This window comes from Physeter macrocephalus, chromosome 5 (assembly GCF_002837175.3).
Source record: "Physeter macrocephalus isolate SW-GA chromosome 5, ASM283717v5, whole genome shotgun sequence".
NCBI lineage: Eukaryota > Metazoa > Chordata > Mammalia > Artiodactyla > Physeteridae > Physeter > Physeter macrocephalus.
Genome location: NC_041218.1, coordinates 12,499,989 through 12,515,141, shown reverse-complemented (window position 1 = coordinate 12,515,141; position 15,153 = coordinate 12,499,989). Strand labels below are relative to the sequence as shown.

General features: G+C 46.3%; 1 pseudogene and 1 gene segment (V, D, J or C); one reads left to right on the top strand and one right to left on the bottom strand.

Moving 5' to 3' along the window:
* The window catches only part of LOC102973322 (T cell receptor beta constant 1-like), a 166,661-nt gene that overhangs the window by 55,120 nt on the left and 96,388 nt on the right, over window positions 1-15,153 (top strand).
* On the bottom strand, window positions 5,561-5,959 carry LOC102983791 (lymphocyte antigen 6E-like; annotated as a pseudogene).

The following is a 15,153-nucleotide window of genomic DNA, read 5'->3' as shown; positions in this document are numbered from 1 at the left end:
TTAGTTTCATTCCACACAGACACATTACGGTTGAGACAAAAATTTATTATGATCCCTAGGAAGATTTCTGGAGTTCTTTGTGTAGCTTCTTCCTCACAAATTCTAGTGGCCTTTGTCCCCTCTGTCGTTTAACCTCTGTCTCATCACAAAATTTACATGTTCTGTTTTTCCCTCCTCACTGTGCGCAGACATTTCCCCATTTTTTCTGGTTTTAGAAGAGTCACAGTCTTGTGCTGCCTGTTTTCCAACGACTGAGTACAGTTGTTTCATATATTCTACATGTTTTTGCTTGTACACAGCAGGATTCTAAATTTAATGGATAGATGTAGGTTTTGGTAACTGCATTTTAAAAAATAATAGGAAATAAGAAACCTAATTGAAAGTAATGTGAATGAAACTGAGGGAAGAGAAATTTCCAGGACTTAGTGGATAGTCTACAGTTAATGTTGTCACATGCTAGAAAGAGATCAAGCAGACAGAGAAACAAAACTAAGCTTTTGTCCTAGAAAATACATAATGTTATTCTTTAGGGGAATATTTTCATAAGTATGCATGGAATGGAAATACTCCATGAAAAAGCTGAAGATGGCATCTAAAGGAGTGATTCCTTTGTGGCAAAAGCAAACGTGTTTATATAAAGATTATTGGGTTCTAGGAAGTGATCACGTCACAGAGAAGCTGCTTACGGGGGATGAAAGAACCTGCAAGAAGGCCACCTGCCTCTGCCCTTTTCTTAATCCTGCCATGTGCCCCAAATTCACCTGCTTCATTGTCCTTTGTCTCCTGGGTGCAGGTAAGTCCCTGCTCTGATTTTTCAGCCCCCTGCTCTAAGCCTTTCATCCATGTCATCAGACTCCGTCAAGGGCTAAGTCTCCAACTTCTGTGTGCTTTCTTCACAGGCTTCCTTGAGGCAGAAGTCAGCCAGCCTCTAGGGCACCTGGTCCAAGGGAAAGGACAGAAAGTGAAAATGTATTGTGTTCCAAGAAAAGGACACAGTTATGTTTACTGGTATCGACAGATCCTGGCAAAAGAGTTCAAGTTCTTGATTTCCTTCCAAAATGAAAAGGTCTTGGATGAAACAGAGATGCCCAAGGAGAGGTTTTCAGCTCAGTGCCCCCGCGACTCACCCTGTAGCCTGGAGATCCAGCCTGCGGAGCTGCAGGATTCAGCCGTGTATCTGTGTGCCAGCAGTGATTCCACAGTGATAAATATTTGCTAATCTTAATGCACAAACTCAATCTGGGCTCAGCTCAGGAAGCAGGTGGTATAATAGGTTGAAAGGAAATAACAGAAGCCAACTAGAGCTATCTTAAGCCAAATGGAAATTTCTTACAAGGCTAAATGTATATCCTATAAAACCTCAAAACAAGAGCACAGGCATTTCTCTGGAATGAAGTCCTGGAACTGTGACATGCCGGATTTGATAACTCATTTCTTTTTCCACCTGTTGGCTCCATTTATTCTCCCTTATTATAAACTGTCTCCTCTATTTTTTTTTTTTTTGACAAGTAAGGAAAATGTTTATTAGTATAGGACGCTTGTGAGAGATACAAGCAGGCAGGCAAGGGAGAACCCTGATGAAAGCTGGGTGGGCTACATTTTTATAATGTAGAAAAAGTGAGGAGGGGAAGACCACCTCTTCCTCACTCTTGAGTAGACGTCAAACTTCCATCATCAGCTCCTCCTCCACGTCAGGCAGGGAAGTTTTCTTGTCCCTGCATGGTCAAACCAGGACTGTCATGGTGCTATGGAAACGGGCAGAAAGGTGGTAACGTATACTAAAATGCGGTAAATCATCTCAGGTTTCAGTATAATGTCCCCTTTCCCTATATTTTTGTTTTTAGTGTGCTCAGAGGAGCGTGTCCTAGGAATCATGAACTTACTGACATCACTGGGTAGGATGTGGGTCTCATTCCACCATTGTTTGGGGGCATGTCTTCTGCTTCGGTTGCATGGTTTTGTTGCTAGGCAGACCTGCTTGGTTTCAATGCTAAGCATGCCTGCTTTCTTCAGTGATCATTAACCTACAGGGGTCTCCCATACTTTTTTCTTTACTTCTGATCCCTCAGTGGGAGTAACTGTTAATCACCTACTTTGTCCCTTCACTCTGTCCCTATCACCACCACTGCCCCACCCTGCTGGCCTCAGTCCTTTTAGCAAAGTCTCTTGTGATTTATTTTGAGCGAATAACACAGTGGATCCATTCTACATGGGGACTGTCAACAATAAACGAAGCAAACAAAATGCACAATGTGAAAGCAGTTGTTGCCTGAAAACTGGGCTCGCCTCTTGGTAGGTGTGGAGCCAAAAGGCACAACCAAGCCAAAGAGCAGGAGAAGGGAGGATGTATTACGGCCAGCAAGTAAGGAGAACACCAGGGATCTTACCCAAAGCAGAGTCTCCCCGACAGCGACACTGGGGAAGTTTGAAGCTAAGGGTCCGTGCATATTCATGAAGGGGCTTGAGCAGAGGATTATTCAGTACAGAATCGGGGCAAAGGTTGACAGAGTCCAACTTGAGCTGATTGAAGTCAGAAGGGTCAACATAATCCTCCACCCACCACCTGGGGGGGTGGGGCTTAGTTCCTTACAGAACTCAAAGGTATATTATTATGTACATCCCTTGAGGAGGAACTAGGACTCTGCTTCATCACTGCACTATTGTTCGATGGCTTTTCCTCTGTTCCTGCATTCCTTTGTTCCCTTAAGATCGTTGATGACCGAGACCTGTTCAAGGACAAGCATTGCGGCCAGGCTTAGATCACAGAATGGCTTAGGCCAAAATGGCTTCTCTTATGTCAAGACAGCCATTCCTGGTTCTCTTTCTCTGGGGACCCCCTAACCCATCTGCGTACACAGTGAGTTTCCAGTTTTTGCAGGGACTTTATACTGAGGACTCTGGCCTGGGGAGATAGCCTCTCAGTAGCTCTGAGGAAATGCTCTAAAGAGGTAGGGGAGGAGCAAGGATATATATGAGTTTTTTGATCGGGAAATACTGGTGGTCATGCATACATCTTGGTAAAAGATTACTGCTAATCGCAAAAGACAGACACCTCAAGTTACTGATTTTAGTGCTTTCTGTGTATGGGAAGATGCAAGAGTCAGTGGTCATTGAAATTCTCCCTTAGATCCACATCTTAACTAGGGGCCCACATCCAAAACACAGCGTGCTTCCTCCTGATTTCCCCCATCCTGAATTCGCCTCAGGGCGCACCGCAGGTGGGCGACTGCAGCGGGTAGCAATTTAATCTTGTGGAACTGGAACCGTGGGCAGCATTTTTGTTGTTGTGTTTTGGCCTCACTGCAAGGCAGGCATGTGGGATCTTAGTTCCCCGACTAGGGATAGAACCCGTGCCCCCTGCAGTGGAAGCCCGGAGTCTTAACCACTGGACCGCCAGGGAAGTCCCTGCGACGTTCTGTTTACAGGACTCCGAACTCCAGGGGTAACCGGCATTCCTGGGGGACATTCTGATTTCATCCCCTTGAATTCTTTTTCTTGCTTTGGTTTTTAATGCTGGTCTGACCCACTCAAGTGAATCTCAACATTTCCACCACCCCATGAGTCTCAACCAGACTGCTGTGATGTGCTTCTGGACCCTTCCACAAGATGTTGACTGGGCCTGGACCTCCTTCCCCTCGTCGTCCCGCTGGATCACCCTGGTTTCCCCGGGCAGACCCCTCCTCCCGTCCCTCCCTGGAGCTCTATCGCTGCATTGGTGCTGGCATCTTCTTGGTGGCGGTGACACTGAGGACGCCGCATTCATGTGTGTCGCAGGGCCCATCCTGTGCGGAGCTGCTCACCTGCCCCTGCGACCGGGACCCGGGATACGGGCCGGAACCCAGCCTCCCGCAGTGACCACTGTCCTGCCCTGCTGCACAGTGATGCTTGGGGCCTGGACCCAGGCACATCAGAGCTTCTGGCCAGCCTGGACCCAGCCCTGCTGCATTCCCTCCCACCACCCGGGAGATGTGACAGCCTCCTGAGGGATAAACACATCACGCTCCACAGGGCACCCAGCTGCAGCCCTCAGTTCATTGCTCCTCCCCCCCCACCAGCCCAGTCAACGCATCCCCTTGGCTTAGAACTCAGACACCCCCCACTGCAGACGCTGGGAACCCCTGGCTTAGCCACAGACCACGGTCGGGCTTGCCGCGGGAGTAGGCGTGCGGCAGGGGGGGCCGCCGGCTCGGGGAGCAGCACCCCTGCCCTCCAGCCAGGGTCCAGGCCTTCCCAGGGGAGCTCCCCTCCCCACCCCTCCCATAGGCCCTTGGGATGGATGTCTCGCTACCCGCTTACTGAGCTCCTGCCTCCACGCCCTCACCCCCCGCCGTGCTCTGTGTCCTCCTCAGCCTGACTGGCCCAGGTACCCTGTACCCAAGTCCCAGAACCCCTGGGGGGGGGGTCCCCTCCCCTCCCCTCCCCCCCAACCCCATCCCTCCCTCTGTAGGGTCCTGCCTTCCACCCAGAAGCAGGCTGACCTCTGCTTGTTTCTCTGTCCAGTCCAGTCCTGTCCAGAGAATAAACTTCCCAACGCTGCCCGGCCGAGGGCAGCTAGCTGTGGTCTCCGGCGCCTCCCCTCCCCTCCCCTCCCCTCCCCTCCCCTCCCCTCCCCTCCCTCTGCAGGGTCCTGCCTTCCAGCCAGAAGCAGGCTGACCTCCGCTGGTTTCTCTGTCCAGTCCAGTCCTGTCCGGAGGATAAACTTCCCAAACAACCCTGCCCGGCCGAGGGCAGCTAGCTGTGGACTCGGGCGACCCTCTTGCCCACTGCCTCCCAGGGGGCCTCACTGTGAGGCCCGATCGCAGGGGACCCTCAGCCCCTCTACACCTGAGGCTCTGGATCTCTGCTGCCCCCTCCCCGTCATTAGCACCCTGATGGGAGGGGCGGGCTCAGGCTCTGGGCCACACCCAGAGCGGGAAATGGGGGGACCCTCTGTGTTTACCTGAGGCACCGAAGCAGCAGGAGGGTCCAGTGTGGCCGTGGAGGGAGGCGAGATCCAGACGCAGCCGGATTTCGGGGTGAGAGCAGATCAGCAGCCTAGACCCGGGGACAGTGACAGCCCTGTGTCCCAAAAGGCTGCCCTCGAAGTGAGTGCAATGAGGTGTGCGGAGGTGCCACGGGAAGGGGTTCTGTGCTGGCGCTCGGGGCTCTGGGGGCTGCGGATCCCCGCCCCCCGACACAGGCCGGGACCTGGCCACACACTCACCCGCGCCCGGCAGGGCACGCGGACCACACGCCTGTCCACGCAGCACATCTTCTGCGCCTGCGGGCGGACAGGGGCCGGCCTGGGACCAGGTGCCCCTCCCAGCCCGTCCCGGGGACGCGCCTCTGACTCGGGGACCCTCGGGCTCCGTCCCCAGGTTTCCCCCTGGAGGTAAGGGTAGCTGGCAGGTGTGTGGGTGCAGGGGGCAGGCCTGCCTAGGGGGCCCCAGGGCCTAGAGGTGGGCTCAGCAGGGTGAGGAACAGAGGAGGAGGCTTGGAGATCCTCTTGGGCCTGGGAGGGGCTGGGCTTTCCTTCCTTGCTGAGCTTGGGGAGTCTGGGCCGGGCACAGGGTCTTGGCGGTCAGGGGCCAAGGCGCAGCAGAGGCGACAGCAGGCTGAGCGGGCGCCCGAGGCCCGGCACGGCGGGTGGCGCTGGCCCGCAGCCCGCCGTCGGCGCACTGAGCCCCGCAGGAAGCTCTGGCAGCGGCGGGTGCCCGCGGACGCCGCGCAGAGGCTGACGCTCGGGATGGGGCAGGGCCCGGAGCAGCCCTTGTTCGGGGTGTAGCCAAAGTCCACCACGTTCCCCATGCCAGCGGATGCAGAGACGGTCACACGGTAGTTGTGCATATCGGAGCGGATGGTGGGCTTCAGGCAGTACCAGTTGCGGTTCTTATTCATGCAAGAGAAGCACATCAGGGAGTGGGCTCGCTCCACACCCAGGAGGGCGGCCAGCAGCGCCGGCAGGAAGTCCTTCATTCTGGAGGGGTCTGGCGTCCCGGCTGGGGTCTCACGAAGCCGAAGAAGTCAGCCTTGCCTGCTGGCGGACGCAGGTCCCCAGCCCGGCTGTGCAGGCAAGCCTGCCCCCTCTCCTCTATTTCTTAGATTTCATAGTAGTAGATGATTCTAGATTCAGATGTCAGCCCTCCAGCTACATTGAGAAGGACCAGCCTTCTCTCAACGCTAGATTCCAAATCCAGAAAATAGGGGGAAGAAAAGATCCTGTTTTACTCAGAAACATGCTTTGGAAAATACGTTGGTCCAATGAGATGAGTTATTTTGAACAACATGGCAGCTGAGGGTCTGTCACTTTGACCTTATGGATCAAGAATTCCAAAGAGAGGAATTCTATAATTAGGAGCCGGGTCACCCAAGAGATGTCCATCACACATGAGGTGTGAAGGATAATCAATGCATTTGCTGGATAGGAAAAGAGAAAGAATTAGAGAAGGTATCAAATCCTTAGTCTGTAGAATAATGTCAGACCAGGTGAAAACACTGGTTAATTTCTTTTTAAGGAGATAAATCCAGATAACACGAAAAGCATGTTAATTTTAAGTGTAACTATGTCAGACCCCACAGTCACTAATTCGTTTCTATGGAGTTGAGGGAGGAGACAGATTAATATGTTCTCAGTGGAAAAATACCTGACGTGCAGAAAACTGAAAATTGATATTCAGACAGTTGAAGAATCCTCAGGTATTTGATCCAAAGTGTAATGAGGGACAATACATTCCACATCCGTGTAAGTGAAATGACCTAGGCAGGTCATTGCCGTGACATAGAGCAGACAGAGCTCTATCTGCTCTATCATAAAATTTGATGATCCATTCCTTTCACAAAACTGGTCATTTCTACACCACCGACCACTAGGCTTTTTTATACACTCTTTCTAGTCACATCTGCTCTCATTTCAATAGAAGATGAACCCAGCTGTTTTACTCCCAGAAGTCCAGATATAATTCTTCTTTTCTCAGGCAAAATGTCATTCTGACCCCTTGAAACAGAAGCTCAGAAATACGTGTTCTTTATTGTCCGTTTTTGTTCCTCTCCAAATCCAATCTTACTCTTGATCACCAACACCTTTGCTTTTGTCGCAAAAGAGTCACTCCTTTGAACGCTATCTTCAGCTTTTGAAGGGAATATTTCCATTCTTATGAAACTATTCTCCTAAACATTACAATTATATACTGCTGGAAAAAAAAGACATTTCTGTTTCTCTGCCTGCCCGATTTCTTTGAAGCATTTGACAGTACTGACTTATACCCTAAGCCCTGGAAATTTCTCTCAGCTTCATTTACATTGTTTTCTATTAGGTTTCTCATTTCCTATTGATCCTTTTCTTTAATGCAATTCTCAGAACCTAAATTTATCCAGTAAATATTCTCTTTCCCAGGATAATTCTTCTTGTTCTACTTACGTTTTAACCTGTAATTTAATGCATTAAGTGCTCTTTTTTTGGGTTAGTTTAGCCTATTAAGAATCTCTACTCAAAAAAATTGTCAAGTGTGATCTGAGACAACTTGCCTCACCTGAGTGTTGGGTTAAACAGGTAAATTCTAGGACAGAGGCAGAATTTCTGGAGGAGGGTTATAGGAATGCATATAATTTTGCCTAGTCCCTGGTGATTTTTTGTTCATGTGAAACATTGAGAACTTCTGCCAAGAGAACCTGCTAAGATCGATAGAATTGCAAACTTGTGTAGAGCTCTATCGTTTTCTTCTTGCTCTATTTTCACTCTCTTCGTTTCCCTTTTCCACTTCCTCTTACGTTTTCCTTAAACTTCAACTTCCCTAAGAGCCCTCAAGTGGGTTCGGAGCCTGTTTACATCATCCGTGTAACAAAAGAATCGAGACACTGAACATCTGGACCAAGGATTCCCCATCTCCTGCAGAAGGCACCCCTGAGTCTGTGGGTGTTGTCAGGGGAGCCCAGAACCTCCATTCTGGTGCATGAGAAACCATTGCTGGGAAAGCTCATCCTGCCCCGACCCTGCCGTGGACACCGGCTCCTCTACTGGGTGACCCCCTGCCTCCTAGGGGACGTGAGCTCAGGAGTGCGTGAGAACTTACATAGAAGATGTTTTCCTGGAGCTACTGTAGGAGCACTCTTGATGCCTCTATCTCCTCCCACAGGACATGCAGTCCCTGGAGTCAGTGAGACCCCATCCACTGGAGCAGAGAGACAGGACAAGGGGTGAGTCTTAGATGTGATCCAATTTCTGGTCACCTATTTGTTTACTGGTATCAACAAGATCTGGGGCTGGAAATGGAGTTTCTGATTTCCTTTCATCCCCAAAGCACCGCAGCTGAGTCAGGGTGCCCAAGGAACGGTTCTCAGCTGAAAGACCCAATGACACCTATTCCACCCTGAAGCTCCATCCCGCGGAGCTGGGGACTCAGCTGTGCGTCTCGGCGCCGCGGCGGCGTGGGCGGCGCCGCGTGGCCGAGTCCGTTTCTTCCACTGTGCAAGCTCCCTGGTTTCTCTGAGCTCTCGGGAGACCTGTGAAAAGGCGCTTCCCCATCCTCCTGCCTCAGAAGCAGCAGCTTCGTTGCTGTGGCTGCAGCTGCTGCCGTTAGGAAGCCAGACCATAAACCGCCTGTTAAATGATCAGGATGGGCATGCTTCGGGGCTCGGGCTTGCTTCTGAAATTCCTAAAAGTAATGCCGAATTAGGCAGTCTGTGAATTGCGAGTTTAGGAATAAAGAGCCCTCCCCACCCCCCGCCAAATTCAAGTACAGAGAGACCAGATAGCTGAGGTTGATATCTCAGAAATGCCAAGAAATTCCTTCTGCGTTTACGTCAAAGACAACTCCCCTGCAAACTCTCTCTCCATCAGTGTCCCCTCGGGAGGCGACGACCTCTATGTGCAACCACAGAATGCGGGCTCCTGGGGGTTTATAATAGTCCTTTTATCACAGGTCTGCCCCCTCCAAGACCGACAGTCCCTTAAAATGCGTAAATAGGAATAACTGAGGGAAGAGCCGCCACGGTCTTCTGGAGAGGAAGGAAGACAGAGAAACTGATTAGGAACACCCCACTCACTCAGAGATTACCGTAGGAAATTCAACTCTCAAATCCTGGTACAGCTGCCCAGGGGAGCATGCACTTACACGCTATGATTTCAAGCCCTCAACTGCTCCCTTCTCTCTCATAGGCTCCAGATCCACAGACCTATTAGGAATTCAGGAAACCTGCTTCCTGATCGCAATTCTGGCTTTTTTATTTTAAGCTGTAAGACGTCGGCAGATGCCCTCAACTCTCTGAGACTCAGTGTTCTCCTCTTTAAAATTTAGAGACTTGCACCATTTATTTGCAAGATCCATTTATTTGCTGGATCTCCAAGATCCGGCATGACTATGATTTTTTAATCTCCATTTTTTTCCCCACACCTGTGACCACAGGGATTGCTAGGGAAGACATGACATGACCATCTGACAATAACTGAGCATAATTATACAGGTAGACAACACCAATCCAGAGAACATCTGCTTGCAAGGGGCATTATAGGACATCGCTACATGCCTCAACATGGGTGCTGACTTAAAACGTGCTCCTGTCACTGAAAATAGTATATATTTCCCGAAGTCTCCCCCACTGGTGCCAGTTGGCAGTAAAGGAGCGTGTCAGAAACTCGACCCTGTAAGGGGATCAAACACTCTGATTTACATGGCAGCCCTGATTCAGGCCTGTTGTCCTGGCATCATTATTAAGAGCACCCTGTTTCACATATTAAAGGGTTCCGTTTTGGACAACAAATTATATGGCCGTCGTAGATCATGACACAAACTGCAGCATCTCTCTGTGAAAAGCAAACTGTTTATTAGCGCAGTGAATTGCGTTACAGAAAATTTTACTCAGACGACACATTAAAACGATAAGGCAGGCTTTATTCAGCGGAACTAGAGCAATGGGGTTTTGTAGTAGGGGAGACAGATTGGGCTCAACTCAAATAAACAAGGAAAAGTGGAAATTTATAGCCAAGGAGCAGGGAGGTGGAGGGGGTCAGTAGATGGAGATTTACCAAGAGGAAGCGCCAGGAAACACTAAGAGGGCTTCTGGCTAAACCAAGCTACCTGAGTTCTTGCTGAAGGCAGGCCAGGATGGTCAGACATCACCTGGGGGGCGGGGGGAGATGAGGAATTAGGTCAGATATCAAGGGCAGCCGGATATTGAAGGTGGGAGATTCTGGCTAACTGACTTAGCAGGATTTTTGCTAAATTTGGGCTCTTGAGGACGGCCCAAGAACAGGGCCCAGTTCAAAAAGAGGAGAATGGATTCTTGAGGTAGAGAATGGACAGAATTTTTGACACTTATCTGTTGTAAGAGGTGAAGGAGAATAAAGAGACAAAGATGACCCTTAGATTTTAAGAATAACAAGATGATCAACAAATCTAGGCAGCAGAGATGAAAGAGAACATTCAATGAAGAAATTCAGTTTGGATCATTTTGAAATTGAGGTACATTTGATGTATCCACATGGATATCCTTGTAATAAAAAAAGAAACCCCAAACCTATCTTTTTCCTTTTTTCATGACCAGTGGCCTCACCCACTGCTGTTCCACATTTCAAGGCTAACACACACACATGCACACATATGTGTGGACATGCACATATGTACATGTAAAGTCCATGTAAAGGCCCACATCAGCTTTTCCTCCCCCCACCTTTCCCAGCAGAGGGCAGTATCAGATTTAAAAAGCTGTCATCTACTTTATTTTCATTAACAGTTTCGTTTTATTACTATCCCCTCTTACCTAAATCTTGTTATATATAAAACAGGAATACTGTTCTGGTGAAGTAAAAGCATATCCATATTTCCATTTTTACCGTTAAGAGACATATATAATTGCCAATCAGAGCTTCTCAGGGGCCCAATACTTCAAAATAATAAAATACCTAGGCATAAATTTAACAAATGAAGTGAAAGAGTTGTACACTGAAAAGTGCAAAATATTGCTTGAAATAAACTAAAGAAGGTCTAGATAAATGGAAACCTATCCCAGGATCATGGATTGGAAGAGTTAATATTGATGAGATGGAAAACTTAATTCCAAAATTCCAGCTATCTTTCTTTGCCCAGAAATTGACAAGCTGATGCTAAAATTTATATGGAAATTTAAGGCACCAAAATTAGTCAAACAACTTGAAAAAAAGAAAACTTTTAGACAACTCACACTTCCCCACTTCAAAACTTACTACAAAACTACAGAAATCAAGACAGTGTTGTACTGGAACAGGATAAACATATAAATCAATAAAATAAAATGGAGAGTCCTCAAATAAATCAATATATTTATTGGGAATTGACTTTATATAAGAGGGCAAAGGCCATTAAACCAAGAAAGAATCCTCTTTTTAACAAATGGTGCTGGGAAAACTGGATATCCACGTGCCAAAGAAGAAAGTTGCATTCCTTCCTCACACCATATACAAAAATTCTCTCAAATGTATCAAAGAGCTAAATGTAAGAGCTAAAAGTATAATATTCTTAGAAGAAAACAAAGGTATAAATCTTCATCATGATGGAATAGGCAATGATTTGTTAATTACGACACAAGAAAGCACAGGCAACTAAGAAAAAACTAGATAAATTGGACGTCCTTGAACTGAAAAAAAGGTTTGTTCTTCAAAGAACACTCTCAAGAGAAGTAAAGATAACCTCCAAAATGAGATAAATATTTATAAATCATATATCTAACAAGAGACGTGTATCCAGATATATGAAGAAACTTAGAACTCAACAATAAAAAGAGACAAATAATCCAATTTAAAGAGGAGCAAAAGATCTAAACACACATCTCCAAAGAGGATAAATAAGTGGCCAATAATACGTATAAAGATACTCAGCATCATTCATCATTAAGAAAATGAAAATTAAAATCACAATAAGATACCATTTCACACCTCGGCTGTAATAAAAATGATAGATAATAACAAATTTGGGTGCAGATGTGGAGGATCTGGGACTCCCATGAGTTGCTGGTGGGAACAGAAAATGGTACAGCCACTGTGTGAAATATATGGACAGTTCTTCAAAAGTTAAAGCAGAATTACCATACAACCCAGCAATTTGGATCAAAAGCATGTGTTCACACAGAAAGTTTTACATGCATGTTCAGAGCGGCATTATCCATAATAGCCAAAAAATGGAAACAATTCAGATATTCATCAACTGACGGGTAGATTAACAAAATGTGTTCTAACCTTACAGTGGAATATTATACAGTTACAAAAAGCCATGCAGTTCTGATACATGCTCTAATAGGGATAAACCTTGAAAAGAATTTGCTAAGTGAAAGAAGCCTGACACAAAAGGGCATATATTGTATGATTCCATTTATATCAGATGTTGAGAACAGGCAGATTCTCAGAGACGAAAGGTAGAAAAATGGTGGCCATGGGCTCCAGGGAGGAATGAACAGGGAGTGACTTCTAACTGGTACAGGATTGTTTTTAGGGTGATGAGAATGTTCTAGAAATACATGGTAGTGGTGGTTGCACATCACTCAACCTAAAAAGATTCGGCAGCTCGACCTAAAAAGATTCAAATATTCTAGCTTGAATTTCAGAGAAAAAGAGTATGTTTTCAAGAGATATCATTGTGAACGGGAGGACGTGTTGTCTACTTCGTACTGTGTATCAGCTTTACTGACGAACTTGTCAATCTTCTAAAAGTATAAAACATTTTACAAGCTTCTCAGTAAAGGTACTCTTTAGGTGGCCTAAAAAGTTAACCAACTATTGATGATTATAATACTATAGATGGATCTCAAAATAATCACGATGATGGAAATAAGCCAGATGCAGATGAGTACATACTATCAATAGATTTTTCTATTTATATGAAAATCCAGAAAATGCAAACGCATCTATATTGACAGAAAGCAGACCAGCGATCGCCTAGGGATGGCACAGGTGGGAAGGGTGGGGAGGGAAGGATTACAACATGACACAAAGAAACCTTTTGAGGTGATGGATAAGTTCACTATCTTAATTGTGGTTGAGGGTCCACATTTGCGTACCTACGTGAAACTTTTTTAAGTGTGTGCAGTTTATTTGTATGTCAGTTACACCTCAATAAAACTGTTTTTAAACTGAGGTGTGATTAACATATAACATTGTATAAGATATACAAGGTGTTGATTTGATACATTTATATATTACAGTATGGCTACTGTAGTTATAACACTGTAGTATCAAGCTAACACCTCTATCACAGCACATAATTATTGTTTCTTTTTAATGATGAGAACAATTAAGAGCTAGTCTCTTAGCAACTTTGAAGTTTATAATACTAATAACAATGGAAAGGAAATCCAAAATTGTTTGGCAAAGTGTTTAAGCCAATAATTGACATGCTTGGAGACAGATCAGGGAAATTAAGTGATATTTTATGCCCTACTTATCTCCTAAACTTACTCAGTATTTCCCGAATTAATTTTTATCATCCACCTGTCTGTAGTTAAGTCAGCTTGTACCCTGTTAAGAAATGTTCCCTCACTTGAAGGGTAGGGGCACATTATCAGGGCTTTAAATGAGAGGGAATGAGGGAAAAAAGTGAGGGCTGTCTTCTGAGGTTTTAGCCGTTGAAATGAATCTTTAGCCCTTTGTGTGCTTGTGGTGGAGGGGAAGTACCTGCTATTTTGTCAGAAGAGCCCAGCTTGAAGGTCTGAAAGTGAAGCTTTGACCAGGTAAGTTTCAAGTGCCAAAGGCAATTACATACATTATAGCAATTGTCCCACAGCCTTTTGAGCTGCAGAGTTGAGACATCGGAGCTGTCAGCATCCACCAGATTATCACCACCACTCCCACCAGAACATCAGGACCAGTGCTTTTTAACGCTTCCTATTCCAACACACAGTTTACTGCTTAAATCTATGGGTAACTCATCCCGATGTTCGATTGGAAACTAAGACCAGAACGAGAAGTTCTGGAACATGCAGTAGCGAACAGGAGAGAGTGGAAAGGAATGCTAAGGCACCTGCTCCTTATCTTACCCGCTTGATTGGGCTTAAACCCAGAAAGAGGGAAGACTGATGGTCAGCAGCTGATGAAACCACTCACAAGTTGCTTGGTGAGATTCTGCACGTAAGCAGACTTGCTCTGGACCCTAAGTAACACGAACACCTCAGAGATGATGGGGAGATAACTCATTCGCCCACGGATTCGCGGGTCTGACAGCATCCGCGAAGAGTCCCTTCAGGCTAGTTGTGTGTGTTCAGTGATGGGCGTTTTCGTCAATAGCACTGGTGAACAATTTGGAGTATTTCCAGGAGAAATAACTGAGCTGATTAAGTGGTGATGGCAGCTGAGTTCTGCTTGAAGTGTGTACATTTGGGTAAGCCTACTGAATACCTCCCCAAATAACAGAGACCCTTTGAAGGAGGCCCTAGGATCCTGCCATTAGTAAAAGAAGGCCTTAAGCCATGGTTATTTGGACACTAAAATTTACCATGATCTTATTTATTATTTGAAGCCATTCGTGATTGAAGAGAATAATACAAATAAATAGAAACAGGGGACAAAAGGTTTGAGAGGGAGAGTTTATGCTTTTTCTAACAACTGTTCTTTGAATTACATCAAAAATTCAAGTAGAATAACAAAAGATGAGAAGAGTAAATTATAAACCATAAAATAATGTTCCCTCAAGATGCTTGAAACCCTTGCTTAGCTGAGGTGGAGACAAGAAGGCAAGTGAGTCAAATCATTTCCTATCTCTAATTTTTTTGCCAGAAATGCTGGTCTCCACGTCCCTGTCTCTCAATATGTGTACCTAAATATCACATGTGGTCACTACCTCTACTCAGTAACAGAAAATGGAAAGATGATACAAGCCAATGGAAGAAAATAAAGGAATGAAAGATAAGAAAAAGTGGAGAGGGAAGTGGTACAAACTGTTTCAGAAGCTAAGGGCCAATAACGAAGGTACTCATCTCTGAACACTGCGCCCCATACTGACACATTCTAAACCAGGCTGTGTGCATAGTTAAGAAAAAACGATGTTCCATTCAACTGATGTACAAGATTAGTTCTAGAGACAATAGGATCCACTGGACATGGTGACCTCACAGGAAGATCCGCCTCATAAAAGGCAGCTTTGAGATCTAGCGCCGTGAGCCGATGCAGTAAACACCCTTCCTGGTCCTGCCTGCAGGCTCCCCTTCCTGCCCAAC